Here is a 17,527-nt window from a genome sequence, read left to right on the forward strand (position 1 = left end):
ACATGAGGTTTTTAGTGCACCTCACCATCCCAGAATAATCAAGGAAAGGGCTGTGGCACAGAGATGGAGCTTTTGCTTTTCATGTGGAAGATCCCAGGTTCACTCCTTTGCAATTCCAAGTAGGGCTGGGAAAGACCCCAATCTGAAACTTTGGAGAGCCACTGCCAGGCAGTGTAGATAATACTAAGCTAGATGGACCAATTGCCTGACTTGGTGTGATGCAGCTTCCTATTTTCCTATGTTATTGTGAGGAAGGGCCATAGTTTTGTGATAGAGCAGGTGTTCCATCCCTGGCAGTTCCAGGTAGAGTGGAGAAAGATTCCTGTCTGAAACCTTGGAAAGCTACTGCCACTTGAAATAGACCAGTCTTCCCCAAACTGATGCCCTCAGTGCTTTGGATTACAGCTCCCATCAAGCCAGCATGACCAATGGTCTAGTATGATGGGAACTATAAGCCCACGATGGGTAAACAGTCGGATTCACTATAAGGCATATTCCTATGTTATAAAGGAAAGGGCTACACCTGTGTGGTGAAGGACATATTTTATATACAGAAGGAGAAAGGTTCAATCCCTGGCAATTCCTGGTAGGGGCTGAGAATATCCCCTGCCTGAAATCTTGGAGATTCACTGCCAATTAATGTAGACATTTTTTCACCTAGGTTAGGTTTAAGAAATGTATGGTCCTCTGGATGATGCTAGATTACAATTACAATCATCCATGACCCTTGGTCATGCTTGCTGGGACAGATGGGAGTCCAACAGCATCTAGAGGGCCATAGTTTCCCCATCCTTGAGCTACTTGGACCAGCAGTCCGACCCTGCATACGCCAATATCCTATATCTATGTACCTATGGAGGAGACTCTTGAGAGTCCCATGGACTGCAAGAAGATCAAACCTATCCATTCTCAAGGAAATCGGCCCTGAGTGCTCACTAGAAGGACAGATCCTGAAGTTGAGGCTCCAGTACTTTGGCCACCTCATGAGAAGAGAAGACTCCCTGGAAAAGACCCTGATGTTGGGAAAGATGGAGGGCACAAGGAGAAGGGGACGACAAAGGATGAGATGGTTGGACAGTATTCTCGAAGCTACTAACATGAGTTTGGCCAAACTGCGGGAGGCAGTGAAGGATAGGCGTGCCTGGCGTGCTCTGGTCCATGGGGTCACGAAGAGTCGGACACGACTGAACGACTGAACAACAACAAAAATGTACCTATGAGGCAAGGTCTTCCCTCATCCTTGTGTGACATTAACTCCTTGGCTTCTGCTGTAATCTGCCACTTCTCCAGTGTACTCTTTGGAAGAAAGACTGCCTCTTAACTGGGTTCTGTTTTATTGACTCTAATATAGTCTCATTTATTCCCCACACCTTTTTTCTTCTTATTTGCATTAAACACTCCCTGTGATCTACAGCACAGCCATTACTGGGGCACATTCCTGGCACATTCTATGGAGCTGGCATAGTAACACCACATCTTTTGAAACCCCAGAAGAAGCAAAATTCTTGCTACTTTATGTCCCTGCTTTTTTAATTGACAACATAAATTTAATGCTAATGCTTGTCTTCAACCACATCGATGTCTTCTCTCAACTGGCAGGATAAAAGCAAAACACAAAAGTTGCCACCACAACAAGAAAAAATGGGAAATAAATGTGGGCTGGAGGAGGTAACTGTTGGGTGGATTTGTGGCTGGTTGAATTAGATCACCCTCAATGTCGCTTCCAATTATACAATTCTATGAAAAGGCAGGATATTCACCCCACTTTTCATCAAATGAGCTCAGGGTAGTGCACAAGGTTCATACACAGACCCATTTTACCTGACAAAAACCATGTGTGGAAGGTTAGACTGAGAGAGGGTGACTGGACCAAGGTCACCTATGTAGCAACATTGCAGAGCACTCACCACTACTGACCATGTTCTCCTTGATCCAGCACTCAAGCAGCTAGATCACACTGAAATCTGCTCATCTGTAAATACTGTATATTAATGCAGACAGCAGCTGCAAGAGCCACCAATACTGCAGGGTTAGTTCCCGGATGGTCTTCTGGCCTCTGGGGTAATTGAGTGGGTAGCTGTGCTTAACTACATAGCCAAAGGCTGCAGATTGGCACCTCCTGTACACGATTACAGGTGCATCATGGAAAATTTTCAGTGATGCGCTACAGGATAGACGTGTACATGGTAGTGCAAGATTTTCTATTGCAATCTGATTAATAAATGCAATTCATAGTTGGGTTCGAGGAATGATTCCCCCACCCTTCCTCTTCAAGAGGAACTTGAAATAGTGGTGGCATTTTCATCCTCTATGCCCCACCACCCTGTCCCAAATCCTCAGAGAGCAACAATTTATCAATTCAGCAGAAATCAATTGTGAGGACAGCACAATAGGTACTTTTCTGGACGGTAAAAATGGTTTGGTATGGAATACATGTGTTATTTCCTTGTGGGGGAGGGCAAGGTGGCAGGGGACAGAAAGAGATTCTAGGATGCCATCTAGTGGAGATAGAGAGAAACACTTAGGTTCTCCTAAAGCAGTTGGGTTGAGGGGGGGGGGAGATTCTGCTTCCCTTATCTTATAAAACAGTGGGCTGGGGGGGCGGGGCGGGGCGGGAAACACATTCCTTGAAGTGTGCAGTTTCAAAGGGCCTTAAAAGATCAGAAGAACTGTATCAGTTATTACACCCAAATAAAATAGATGATCTTTACATAGCATTACTTGAAAGGGGATATTTTTTTTCTTGCTTCTAGCATTGTTACTCCATGCTGTCAAAGAGCCTGATGGAACAGCAACAACAGCTCTGTGCATAGAAAAATCCATCTGGCACCATAAGAAGTACCTTCCTTTCTGTGCCCTGACTCTAAGGAAAACAGATGAAGAACCCTGCTGGATCAGACCAAAGGTCCATCTAGTCCGGCATCCTGTTGGTCAGCCAGATGGCCTCCAGGAAGCCCACAAGCAGAGCATCATTGTCACATTTGCTTGGCACTTGTATCTCAAGCAAATAGTCAAACCTACTTCCATGTTAGGAACATAAGAAGGTCCCTGTTGGATTAGGTGAGCCATCTTGCGCAGTGTACTCTTCTCACATTGGCCAACCAGATGCCTTTGGGTAGAGCCCGCAAGCAGAACCTGAATGAAACAATGTTCCTCACTTGTGATTCCCAGCAACTGGTATTCAGAGGCATACTGCCTCTGACGATTAAGTTAGAACATAGCAATGTTTGGGGAGTAAGCCCTTCAGAAAGAGCAGGCTATTGGGGAATCTCCTCTCTGCAGAACTAGATTCCATTCCTGCTGGTCCAGTAGAGCACTTTTGCCAACTCAGCACGAGCACATTTTGAGTAAGTTAGGGACTTTGTTCTAGAGAGTAGAGTGTCCCCATAAGGTTCATGAGAAAAGGAAATGGGGCTAAACTTATGTAAGGAGTATACTCAAAGAGAATAAGAAACAAAGTCTCCCTGGTTATGGGTTACTGATGGTTATCCCAAAATCAGAAAGAGAGGGAGAGCAACTGTGAGTCAAGGGTAGCTACACAGCTGTGGCTAGAAGGAGACAGATCAAAACTAAAATTAAGAAGCCTGGGTCAATAAAAAACTTCTGTTCAGTGGCTAGAATTCATCAGGTGCAATGCCAGGTTACAAAAGCCATGCACCCCTTCTAATTCAGTTTATTCTCTGTGTTCATTCCATCATGATATTGGGGGTGGGGGTGGGGTGGGAGTTATGAACAGAAAACTACCCCCCCAATCCAAAAGAAAATTGAAGAGGAAGAATGGAGTGAGTGAGTGAGACACACCACTGTGCACTGTGTATAAATGCACACACATATATTGGTCCTCTTTTGCTGTCACGCAGATGCTAAATAAAACTGGTTTATTTTGGGTGGCGGATTATGGGAGCGTGGCTCATACATCCCAAACATAGCATTTTAAAAATCACATCTTATTTTTATTTGTATGGACTGAAAGGATTTTCATATCTTTGCTTTCCTCGTGATTCATCACTCCCAGAAACAGAATCACTTATCCACACAAGGTTGATCTCCAGCGCCTACAGCTGATAGCAGATTGTCACAGTTTATTAAAAGTCAGGCGTTGCTCATTCTCTGCACCCAATAGGATAGCAAATAGTGACTCAGATCCTGATGTAGTTGAGGGACAGCAGGCAAAATGAAGAGTAACAGATGGTTTTATTTATCCCTAGGAAGGCTTCTGAAACCCTTTCAATATCCCATACCATAATAGCCATGAAGTGTGTTTATTTATTTGCTTAAAGCATTTCTTCGGCCAAAAGAAGAGGGGGCTCCCAGGATGCTTACCATGATCAATAATAAGAAAGTTACAGGTAGGTAGCCGTGTTGGTCTGCCATAGTCAAAACAAAATTTAAAAATTCCTTCCAGTAGCACCTTAGAGACCAGCTAAGTTTGCACACGAAAGCTCATACCAATAACAAACTTAGTTGGTCTCTAAGGTGCTACTGGAAGGATTTTTTAAAATTTTGTTTCAATAATAGGAAAGGCCTTCTTCTTGTGGGAATGTTTTGGGATGCAGGAGAGGATTATATTGTTTAAGATATCCTATTCCAACTTGTGTTTACAAGTCTCATATATTAGCAGAGTTCTCACCCCCCCCTTTTTAAACACACACACACACAGTGGAAAGCTTGCTCAGGTTAGTTAAAACCTCTGCAAAAAATGTCCTGGTATTTTCTCCATTAATCCCTCTCAAAATAAGACATTACACAGTCTTCTATAAAAGTATAAAAGCATTTATTCACGAGAAATCATCTGTTCACACTTGGATCCCAGACGGCAGACTTACACTTAGTAAAAGTTACATTTACCGGTACTCAGGAGACTGTTCCACAAGGGAAAACAGCTCCTTTGTCCTCTCTTGGATGGAAGCCAAGAGAGCATCTTAGCAAAACAGCTTCTTTGAGAGCGTGGTCCAAAAGAGAGAAAGATGGAGCCTGGTCCCTGTGGTTTTGTGTTAACCTGCCCAAGTGAGACCACACCCATCTCCAGTTACACAGAGGAAGTCCATCCCAGCCCAGGAGAAACAGCGAGTTCCGACTGGCTGGCCTAGAGTTCCTCTTCTAGGTCCACTCTAGCAATGTTGCTCCTGTGCTTTACATCCCACACTTCTCACAATTTAAATGACACAATAGAAAAGGATAAAGTAATTGAGATAGAGAAGGAAAAAAGTAAACCCAGGCACTACTTCATTACAACGTTTTTATAAGTGTTTATTATCATATAGGACAATGGTGGGGGGGAGATGATGATGATGATTTGAATGTATATACCACCCTATACCCCCTTCATGGATCACTGCCTTGTCATGGCGAAGGGGCTTGAATAACTTCTGCTTCATTGACTATGCAAAAGCTTTTGACTGTGTCGACCACTATGGCAAGTTCTTAAAGAAATGGGAGCGCCTGATCACCTCATTCATCTCCTGAGAAATCTCTATGTGGGACAAGAAGCTACAGTTAGAACTGGATACGGAATAACTGATTGGTTCAAAATTGGGAAAGGAGTACGACAAGGCTGTATATTGTCTCCCTGCTTATTTAACCTATATGCAGAATTCATGATGCAAAAAGCTGGACTGGATGAATCCCAAGCAGGAATTAAGATTTCTGGAAGAAATATCAACAACCTCAGATATGCTGATGACACAACCTTGATGGCAGAAAGTGAGGAGGAATTAAAGAACCTTTTAATGAGGGTGAAAGAGGAGAGCACAAAATATGGTCTGAAGCTCAACATCAAAAAAACTAAGATCATGGCCACTAGTCCCATCACCTCCTGGCAAATAGAAGGGGAAGAAATGGAGGCAGTGGGAGATTTTACTTTCTTGGGTTCCATGATCATTGCAGATGGTGACAGCAGCCACGAAATTAGAAGATGGTTGGACAGTGTTCTCGAAGCTACCAACATGAGTCTGACCAAACTGCGGGAGGCAGTGGAAGACAGGAGTGCCTGGCGTGATCTGGACTTTACTATTATTGATTATTGTAAGCACTCCCAGAGTCCAAGAGGGGATTAGCTAGTTGTCAAATGGAAATCAGTCAATCATATTATAGGCTAGATCCCAACAACTTTGGTTCACTGTGGTAGAAGCATTGATTCTACCAGTAGCATCCTCCTCATCATGGGTTGGGAGCTTTTTCAGTCTAAGGGCCACAGGCCCTTGTGGCCAACATCTATGGGGCCATGTGCCAGGGCAAAACTGGATGTGGCCAGATGGACTTCACTCTTCATCCAGGTAAGTGAAGGTGTATTAGCACATTCCAGCTAGGTAAAAAAACACTGGATTAGGGTTCAGAGCAAGCCCATTGAGGAGCGTGACCTGGGGGAAGAGGCATGTCCTGGGCAACATGCCAAGAGCCAGATAGAGAGGCCTAGAGGAGCCTGGACTTTGTGTGTCCTTTAGGAAGTTCTCCAGGGGTAGAGCACCTTTGTTGCATGTAGAAGTTCCCAAGTTCAGTTCCCAGCATCTCCAGGTAGGACTGGGAAAGAACCCTGGGGTGCTGGTGACAGTCAGTGTGGACAACACTGAGCGTGGGGGATGGGTGGTCTGTCACAGTATAAGACAGATTCCAATGTTCCTAGGTTTGGGCTGCAAGCAAAAAACGTTTCCTGTTCTGGCATCACTTTCCCCAAAAACCCAGCCATTAGCTTGAGAACAGGAAAGAGCTAATGCAGTCTCAGTTGCATGGTTGTCTCTTGGTGTGCTGTCTCTCACCTCACTGCCTTTTTTCACTTGCCAAAGGCAATGGGACAGCACAGCTGGTTTTGGCAGGAGCAATGAACAAGGAATCACAATGCCACCTAAGATGTCAGTGGTTTTTGTGTGTGGTAAAGAGCTTGGAGAAGCAGCTCAGAGGAGGGGTATATGCCTGTTGTCAGCAGCTAAGTCTGCCCTCCAGGCTACAAAGAAAGAATGAGACACTTCTAACACCCAGAGCAGGGATTGTGGCTGGTTAATAAAAGGAATCTTTTGCTCACTTCATCATAAATGTCTGCATATGAAGAAATGCACCTGTCCAGCTCAGTTTTGTTCAAAAGTCTCCAAGATGTTTGTGTGTTTAGACCTTTTACCTTTCCCCAAAATAAATTCACACTAGAGTCAGATATTTGGTTTGGCTTTGGGCAGAATTTAGGCCACAACTTTATTGATTACAATCAAGTGAGTGGTTGCATAGGTTCTGGTTCGACTTTCTCCCTGCACCCATGCAGGCAGCGCTGTCCCAGAGCCACGTTCATAGGACAGCTCAAGGATGAACACCAGGGACAGCTGATGGAAGGAGCACCAATCAGCCGCCCTGATGTCCCCTGGACTCGGGCATGGGCCGAACCCCTTTCGGGGATCACCAAACGAGTAAGTCCCTGGATTCCTCTACCGGAATATCCTGTCATTGCATAGGCATGGCCACGTCACGTGCCATGCCTATCACCTGAACCAGAGCCTATCCACAACTTACAAGTTGTGATGATTTGCTATGTAGCAGGCGAAAGCCAAATGGCACCAGCCAATCGGCCAAGTGGGGAAAATTCCTACCTTGCCCCTGCCCCAAAAGCAGGCGACACATGACGGCATAGCAGGGTCAAGCACAAGCCCTAAATATAGAGAGAGGTGGGCGGGTGTTCCGATGCGAAAGCCCCAAAGAGGAAGCTCATAAGCCTCACATGGGTTTTATAGGTCCCGCGTTGCTCCTTTTGTGCAGCACCCCATTGGTCAGATTGCGCCCAAACAACGTGGGACCTACCTATCAGGGGTTGTGGCTGTTCCAGGATTACCCACCCACAACACTGGGACAGGTAGCCAGGTCGCACCACAACACGTGCCTTCTTTAATGGAGGACCCGCTTTGTATAAGTGAAGAGTGGCAGTTGGTTTCACTGACTAAGCTATCCCATAGCGCTCAGTTGCTTTCCCCTCACCTTTGCCAGTAGATCTGTCGCTGCAATGTTGGAAAGACTATTAAGAGATGCTGCCAATGTTCATAATCGCCTTGTTCAGAGTTTATTCAGATTGTAATGCTCAGGGTATTGCTAATCAAAAATCATAGGAACCTAGGAAGCTGCCTTATACTGAGTCAGGCCATTGGATCAGCTAGCAGTGCATTGCCTGATGGACAGAAGATCCCCAGGACTTCAGTCAAGGTTCTCTCCCAGCCCAACCTAGAAATGCCAGGGATTGAATCTGGAGCCTCCAGCAAGCAAAGCAAATGCTCTATCACTGAGCTACAGCCCTTTCCAAAAATCCTCAAACAAATCTTAGTGGTTGTGCTGTAGCAACATAAGAAGCTGCCTTAAATCGAGTCATACCATTGGCCCATGTAGGTTCAGTAGTCTTTACACTGACGAGCAGCAGCTCTCCAGCTCTTTCAGAGAATGTTATCTCCCAAACCATACCTAGAGATTAAACCAGGAGTCTTCTGCATGCAAAGCAGATACTCCACCATTAAGCCATGACCCATTTCCAACCATGGCCCTGCTGGAACTTGAACCCACAAACTTTGAATGATCTAGCATTAATCAAGAAAGAAGATTCCACCTAAACATTAGGAAGAACTTCCTGACAGTGAGAGCTGTTCGGCAGTGGAATTTGCTACCAAGGAGTGTGGTGGAGTCTCCTTCTTTGGAGGTCTTTAAGCGGAGGCTTGACAGCCATCTGTCAGGAATGCTTTGATGGTGTTTCCTGCTTGGCAGGGGGTTGGACTGGATGGCCCTTGGGGTCTCTTCCAACTCTAGGATTCTAGGATTTTATAATCTAGAAGTCTAATGCACTTTGCATTGTGCCACAGAGCCTTCTAGCTCATTTCCCCTAGAGGCTGTTTTCCAGTTTAGGATGTGAACTGAGCTTTTGTACATGTGCAGTCTGTTCTTGGGTTGACTAGACTGTTTTGTGGGTGCATGCAATAAAATAACAGTCCTGTGTTGTTCACCCCTTGCTCTCAATAAAAAATCAGTTGGATTGCTCCACACCCTTCCCTGCAAATACAAACCCCAGGCAGGGTTCATTAGCCAAATGAATCTTCAAGCAGCTCTATACCATGGCTGGTATACAAAGATGATTTCCAGTGGCACCAACAGCACACATGTATCAACTTCATATTTATTTACTTATTACATTAATGTACCAACATTTCCTCCAAGGTCCTCAGTGTGGTTCTTGTGGTATACATGGTTCTCCCTCTCCTCATTTAATTCCAACAACAACCCGGGGGGGGGGCCTAAACTCAGAGACAATGACTGGCCCAAGTTCATCCAGTAAGCTTTACAGCTGGGTAGGGATTTGAACCCTGACTTCCCAGGTCCTAGTTCAACACTCCAACCACCGCACCACACCACACTGGTTCTCATTATGGTACAGAACACCTAGAAAATAGACCACAGAACCATAGACCTCAAGGGCCATCTAGTCCAACCCCCTGCCACACAGGAATCTCAACTAAAATATCCATGAAGGATGGCCATCCAATATTTGCTTTAAAACTTCCAATGAAGGAAGAGCCCTCCAACTTCGCAGTGTCCTTCACCCAGACCCCAGAGAACCAGCCAATTTCATCTGCAACACAAATCCACCTATAAGATGCCCACTCTCCTCTCCCCGTGGCAGTCTGGAATCTTCAAACATTTGGCACTGCACACGTAGTTCTTTAATTCATGGTGAGTTCAGGCCATTTGCCAAATGAATGGATCAAAATTGGAAGAGGGGGGAAAAAACATTAAACAAAACACAACAGGGAGCTTGGCTTTCTTTTCAATCTGTCTTCAGATTATTATTATTATTATTATTATTATTATTATTATTATTATTATTATTTTCTTCTTTCAAGTTTGGTTCCCATAAACTTTCATTTGCTAAGTCCTTTTATCTGCTTGCTCCTGCAATATCAGATAGTGCCAGGCTATGAAGACAAGGAGTTGGGGAGATTTTGCACTTTTCATTTTCTTTTTTCTTTTTCTTTCTCTCTCTCTCTCTCTCTCTCTCTCTCTCTCTCTCTCTCTCTCTCTCTCTCTCTCTCTTTTTGCATAAAACCTGAAGCATGTTTCAACATTTATTAGCTAAATGCTTACAATAAAGGTTTTTTTTTTAAATAAATAAATCTGTACCTCTGCTGTAGCAAGTGTTTCACAGTAAGAGCTGTGGATGAAGCCAGAAAGTGGATGTACCTCACACTTCCTGTTTCTGTGCCTCACAATAAGATCTATGTGGTATGTGTGCGTGAGAGTGGTATGTTTGCATGTGTGTATGCATATCCAAAAGGGACGCTGGTGGCACTCACCGCGGGGCCTGTAGTGTGCCAGAGCCACGTGTCTCTCCTGGGAGAGACGCGGTGGCTTGGGCATGTGCAGGCTCCGTGCTGCCCAAACGGTCCACCCACCGCCTCCCCCCGCCCCAGCTGTACGGCAGCTTAGTGGGAGGAGGCAGGCAGACTCTGGAGGCCCCGCGGTGCACCCCACCCCTATGGGTGGCTACCCCGACCCCTGGGCACACTGCCTCCGGCGCCCGAGTGGCTTCCTCTGCCGCTGGTGTCGGGTCAGCCCCAGGTAATTCTGGATTGGATCGCAGCTGCTCCAAAGTGTCAGACCAGACCTTGAAACACCCCCCCCCCTCTCTCTCTCTGTGTGTGTTTTGCAGTGTTTGATCTATCAGTGTTGCAAATATGTATCAGTATCTGAAGAAGTGTGCATGCACACGAAAGCTCATACCAGGAACAAACTCAGTTGGTCTCTAAGGTGCTACTAGAAAGAATTTTCGATTTTGTTTTGACTATGGCAGACCAACACGGCTACCCACCTGTAAATGTATCAGTATTGTAATTGAAGTATGTGGGTGGGTGGGAATGGAAAGGTGTAGCAGGCTGGGCATGCACGGTGCTGGCTGCAACATTCAGAAAATGAAAAAGGGAGCCATGGATGGTTCCACTTGGTGGTGCCATTCTCCATGTTCTGCATCTTCCAGCAGCACCAGAAGAATACACCAGTATTCTAGGGCTGTGTGGTAGCAGCTGTATGCCTGTCACACTCTTATCCACACTGTGGCCATACAAAGAGCGGGTGCGGTCAGTGGCGGACAGAAAGCAGCAGTTTCAAGCCAGAAACTACACTGGAGGAAGGACAGGATTAGGTACAGAGGCTTTGGCCATAGAGAGCACTACCAGAGATGGGACCGCCTCTCCTGGTATGCCCCACAGAGGACCTTAAGGTCCACGAATAACAATAGCTTAAGGGTTCCGGGCCCAAAAGAAGCCAGATTATCCTCCACAAGGGCCAGGGCTTTTTCAGTGTTGGCTCCGACCTGGTGGAATGCTCTGTCCCATGACACTAGGGCCCTGCGGGACCTGACCTCCTTCCGCAGGGCCTGTAAGACAGAGTTATTCGGCCTGGCCTTCAATCTAGCCTGATCCCCTATTGCTTTTCCCCTTCCCTTTTTTTCTGAAGAAACCCTTCTGGGTCCCCACATTAAAATTCCTCCCTGGTCTCCCTACTGGCCTAGCAAGACTAACTTGGCCAGTTAGCACTGGTGATCCCAGTGGTGTTTGGTTTTTATGCTGTTTTTAACTGTTTTTTAAGTTGTTTTAATCATTGTCTTCTATCTGTTGTTAGCCACCCTGAGCCCGGTTTCTGGATCGGGAAGTGCAGGGTATAAATAAAATTATTATTATTATTATTATTATTATTATTATTATTATTACCACACTGGAGACCAAGGCCAGTAAGAGGAACTCCATTTTGGACAGAAACTACGAGGATTCAGGTGGCCGATTCTGTGGTGAGCTAGTGGGACAGCTTAGTCAAAGTTGAGAGGGAAAACTAGAAGGAAACAAGTGGAGCAAAGAAAGAGAGTCATAGGAACATAAGAAGCTGCCTTAAGCTGAGTCAGACCACTGGTCCCTCTGACATTGTCTATGTGAACTGGGAGTGGCTCTCCAGGGCCTCAGGCAGAGAACATTCCCAGCTCTTCCTAGAGATGCCTGGGATTGAACCTGGGAACATCTGTATGCAAAAGCAGATAGTCTACGACTGAGCCATGTCCTTTCCCCCCAAGGATATCTGAGAGTCCAGTATAGGGAAGTTTAACATGGTCTGTAGCCAATATCAGTCCTACTCAGAACAGACCCATTCATAGGCCTATCAATTTCGGTGGGTGTACTTTAACTAGGACTTAGTTGGACAATCCCAATGTATATTAGCTGCTTGAATAGTCCTTGGGATGATATGGATCCTGGACTCTCAGGTAAGAGGTTAGAAATCCTCTAGCTCTAGATTAAACTAAAAGGGGTGAATTGAAGATTATCATTCCATGAAGCTTCCTTCTCCCCTTTTTAGTAGGTACCAGGCAGTAGGTAATTCAAACCTGAAAATTCAGCAGGAAATGTCATGGGGGAGAAACTCTGAAACAGTGTGAGAGACTGTTTCCACCTTGCCCCCAAATCCTGGGGTAATATCTCCCAACTGAAAATTGCACCAGCATTTCAACGTGAAACTGAACATTGCACATTGTATGTGGATGATACCCGGTGCACAATCAGCTCCCTCTCACTCTGATTCTCTGCAACAATCCTAATTAGGTCATTTATTCTTAAATTAGAAACTATGGAACTGAAGCCCTTCATAATGCAATCACTCCTACCGTGCAAAGGAGGGGGGAAATCAGGTTTTGGTGGATAAATGTGATGCTTGCTTGCTCATTAGCTGCCTGTGTGTTAAACATATCAGCTCACCACCGCTGCTTCCTTTGCCCACTAAATGGAAGGACTCGCACATGCCACTCACTGGGACCATTATTCTCTAACAGCCACCTGCATTATATGATTTCCCTCTTTTCTTTCCTTCCCTCTTTCCAACTCATGTACAACAATTAACTTAAGTGAACCTCCCAAACCTAAAAAAATAAAAAAGAGAGAGAAGCAGTTCCTGCCAGGGATATGGGGGGGGGGGGTGAGAGTGGGTTCAGTGAACATTTTGATGTGTGCCTACCTAAATCGCGCTTCTCAAACAGGTAGGTGAAATGAGCCAGAGCTATCCTTCCAAATTTGCAGTCCATCAAGTGTAATAAAGCACATCTAAAAAGGAATTTACAGCAGAGAACAGTGCACATACACACAAAGTGTGCATTTTAAAAATGCATTAGGTTAAGAGAATTGTTTGCAAAAATGTATAAACAAATGCAGTGGAAGTTGGTTGATTAGGGTGAATGGAGCACTGACCTACCAACCTCATTCTGCCCATGGCTAGCTCCTCCACTGAGTGTTGGCTCCCTTCTCCTTATGCTCAGAGTTGCCTTTGTAGAACATAGCTGGGAGGAGGATGGGTACATAACTAGAATTAGTTGTCTCTGCCTATTATTAGCTCCCTGTCTCCACCTACTGTTGGTCTCCCTACCTCCTGCCCAACCAGTCCCAATGGACACCAGCCACCACTGTCCAAAGGGACATATGAAACTGTATGTAAAAATGTATATTGGGTGAATGTGCACAATAACACATACCAACTTAATTCATGGTTTTGGTTAAAAAAAAACAGATAAAGCAATAACCCTCCATCCTCCATGTCTCAAGAGAGGCTTGCCTGCTGGGGCAAAGCGGCACCAATGGCTTGCTGGCGACAGATCAGTGCTGCTTATCAGGAGGGGGGGGAGGCAAGGCAGTGGTGAGGGTAGGGCTAGGAAGGCATAAGAGAAGAAGTTCTAGGATTGACTCTGCCAGTGCATCTGTGCTCTCCTCACCTTGCTGCTCCCTTGCCCCTTGCGATAAGTGGTAGTGACTACTGGAAGGCTATTACCCCACCAGGTGAGCACCTCCTGGTATTTTTGCATGCATGGGGTGTGTGGCCACATTGCACTTTTGGTTACAGCCACCCCTGGCATGCAATCTCTGAAGGTTCCCCCATGGACTAAATCCAGTAGTCCAGGGAATGTGAGGCTTAGGGGCCCACTTGTGGCTCTCCATGTCTTCCTTTTGGACCCTTGAAATTCTTCCCAGGGCACATCCTCTTTCCCCAGCCACACACCATAACAGACCTTCACTGCACTCTCATTGAGTGCTTTTCCCTGGCTGGAATGTGCCTTGAACTTTGATCATGCCTCTTGCTTGCCTGAACGGGTGATAGAGATAGGTTTGTGAGTATATATAAAAACTGATGTACAGTACAAAGGTAACATTTACATCCATGTCTCCACCTACTTTTGCCTCTGGTCACAGCCATGATTGGCATCTGGTCCTTTGCAGGTTGTCCTGTGCCTCCTTCCTTCCTTCCTTCCTAGAAAGAAACAAAAGGCGTTCTAAGGACTTGTGGAAAATCAACATTACATACAATGAAGCTTAGGGCTGTTTCCATGGCAATCAAGGCTTTTGGGCAGTGTGATCAGAGTCGCAAAACGTTAACACTTTTGTCTTTTTCTCCGTGCCTCCGTATTTCCGAGCCTCAGGTCTGCAGAAGAAACAATAACAGTGCCTCTTATATGTAACACACAGATACACCACACAATAATATATCTAAGAAACCTTGCAATGCACAAACGAAAATAATGTGGAACAGTACCAGCATGGAGGGAGTTCATATTGTTCTCTTGGCAACTGGAACCCAAGGGTAAGATAAATATCCTCATCTATGCTTTTTGCCCACATTTAAAAGGCTATTGTGCTTCAGCCGTGACATTTGGCTGGAGGCTTTCTGAACTGGTTTTAGAGACCAAAATCAAAAGCAACCTTTCCTTCCCCCACATCAAATATGGTGTGAGAAACTTATCTCCACTATGTTCATATATAGCAGGCGGAAGGGAACCTGTGGCCTGTGAATGTTAGGGCTGTGCCCTGCCTGGTCTATCTGTGGACCCGGATCAGCACTAAGCCAGGGGACACCTCATCTGGATCTAGCTTTGAATAACTGTTGGGGAAGGGGTTGACAAGGCTAATGTTTAACTGGGGTTTTCAAAACCCTAAATAAACATACAGTGGGGAAGAGGAAGGAACACTGCATCTCCTCCCCCCCCTTTTGACTCCACTGCAGAAAGCAGTAGGGTCAATTATTCTGGGTGCTGTTTTGCCAGTGTTCTCCCTGCAGCCAGTAAGATTCAAGGCTCCACTCACTAGCTAGTGAGCAGAAGGTTCAGTTCTGCTCAGTTTGATGCTGTGCATGTGTTCCCTGCTGGGAACAGGTGTGTGCCTCCAAAGCTCCTTCTTCCCACCTAAAGCCCTGCTCCTGGACAGCCCCAGATTGCTCCAGGATCCCTGACCCAGGTCTGTCTCCATGCAACTTGTCCGAAACATCACTTCACCTGAATCAGTCAGATTTGGTTCAGGCACTGACCAATTCCAGCACACAGCCCTACTGTGTATTGCTGGACTACAACTGACATAGTTCCCGATCTCTGGCCATACATACTGACTGGGTGTGATGGGAGCAGGGATCCAACAGCTTCTCTCAAGTGTTTCACTTATGACACTAGGGATATCACTATATTATCATTATTCTCATGTTGCAGATCACTGTCCGTGTCCTATCCTCACCATCACCATTTATTTATTTGTTTACCTCATTTATAAACCATTCAGTAGTGGAGATTTGCTGAGCTGCTTACAAATAAAAAGTAAAGCCATATGGTCCACGTCAGGCCACCAACTGAGCTTGGCCTGGAAGCTACAACAAGTACAAAGCTCAGCAGTTCAACCACTCACCGGGGCGAAATATCACCATCATGTTATTCTGCTGCTGAAATAATTGAACTGGCTGACAATTAGCTACTGTGCTAATGTTGTGGTGCTGGTTTAATATACAGTACAATTACCCCCCAATGTTTCAGGGGCCAACCCTATTTGCAGGTTTCCATTCTTAGGAAATTAAACCCCCTTCTCCCTCTCTCATAACACTAGAACTTGGGGGCAGTCAATGGAGCTGAATGTTGGGAGATTCTGGACAGGCAAAGTAAAGTACTTCTTGACACCACCGTGGTTAAAACTATGGAATTTGCCATAAGATGTAGTGCCAGCCATGGCTTTTTAAAAAGGATTTGGAAAATTCATAGAGAATAAAGCTGATGGTTACTAGTGCTGATGGCTGCTTCTTCCCTACATTCTTTGGAGGCAGCATGCCCCTGAACATAGGTCCCTATGCCCCCCACTGTAAATATATGAGGGATCCCCCCCCCAAAAAAAAGTTGCTGGGCATTGCCATTCAGATTGTGTTCATGTGCCACATCTTGTGACTGATTATGTGGGGTGGGCCTTACTCCCCCCCCCCAATATTTTATTCAAGTTGGCACCCCTTTTATGGATGTACCAAGTTAAAATTCACATTTGCCCACTTTTGCCTCTAGCTAGTGCCCTGCAGCAGAAGGTTGCCCTTAGGGTGAAAAACTTTCCTCACTCCATCTTAGCCTGGCCTACATTGCTAGGCGATTGTGATCAAATGCAGAGGAGCAACATACAAACTTCCCAAGATCCATTTTATATGGGGGTCAAGGTAAGAGGTGTGGCCTGGTGTGCAAACAATGTCAGATTACCAAATAGTCAGAGTAGGCACTGGTCTATGGGTCCCATGCCTTTCAGATCAAACAACAGATAAAAGATCAAAATAATATTGATTTGATTTTGAAAGAAAATTACAATCAAGCTTTCTTAGTTCAATGTTATCCCACTAGAGCTCATGCACCAGGGTGGGTGGGTGGGTGGGTGTGAGAGAGAGATTTTGATTGCACATGGTTTAATCAGACTAGAGCCAGAGAAGAAGTAGATATATAGATCTTATGCTTCCTTTCCAAGCTGTCCTACACCGGATCCATATTTCATTGCATTATATACTCATCTGAATGCCTGTTTCTGGATCCACCTGGCCACTAAGTACGCCCATTTATTAATTATGACACATAGTAAGATGTATTAGTTTTCTGGCTTATTTTACACCACCTGCCACATAGACACCTCCTCCGCCGCTGCCGGTCCTAATCATTGTCATTGCAAGCACTTGCAAATCCTTCCTTTTCACTGCCCCCATCCTCTCTCTAGGGCAACCCCCACAAATCAGATATTCACACATCAGTCCAGATGTTTCCCAATGGATGCCATCTATCCACTAACCTTGAGGGACCATCTTCCGGTGCCACATAGTAAGATGGCCTCACCTTGATCTGATCGGTCAAGCAGCTGCATGAGACTAGACAGCATGGAAAGTCCATTCACCTTTCTCGGTGGACGGTGCTGTGGCCAAGCATCTGGGTCCCTGCGATGATCTGGCTTGGGGGCAGGAAGTTGACGCCCCCCCTCTTGTGCCAACCCCAGCTGTGTCATGCCCAGTGTGGCTCGGCTGGCCAATCAGCACCAGCAGAGGGCATGGCCGGGAAATTTAAACCACAGTGCAGCAGGTGGGCTCTCCTCTTTCACCCTGTACCAGATCTCTTCAGTTGCTGATTCCTTCCCTAGCTGTATGGTTTTGTCTAGCAGGATCATCAAGGACTCTCCCTTTGCAGCCACTCAAGAGTTGGTTGAATGCATGGCAACCGAGAAGG

Source organism: Lacerta agilis, chromosome Z (genome assembly GCF_009819535.1).
Source record: "Lacerta agilis isolate rLacAgi1 chromosome Z, rLacAgi1.pri, whole genome shotgun sequence".
Classification (NCBI taxonomy): Eukaryota; Metazoa; Chordata; class Lepidosauria; order Squamata; family Lacertidae; genus Lacerta; species Lacerta agilis.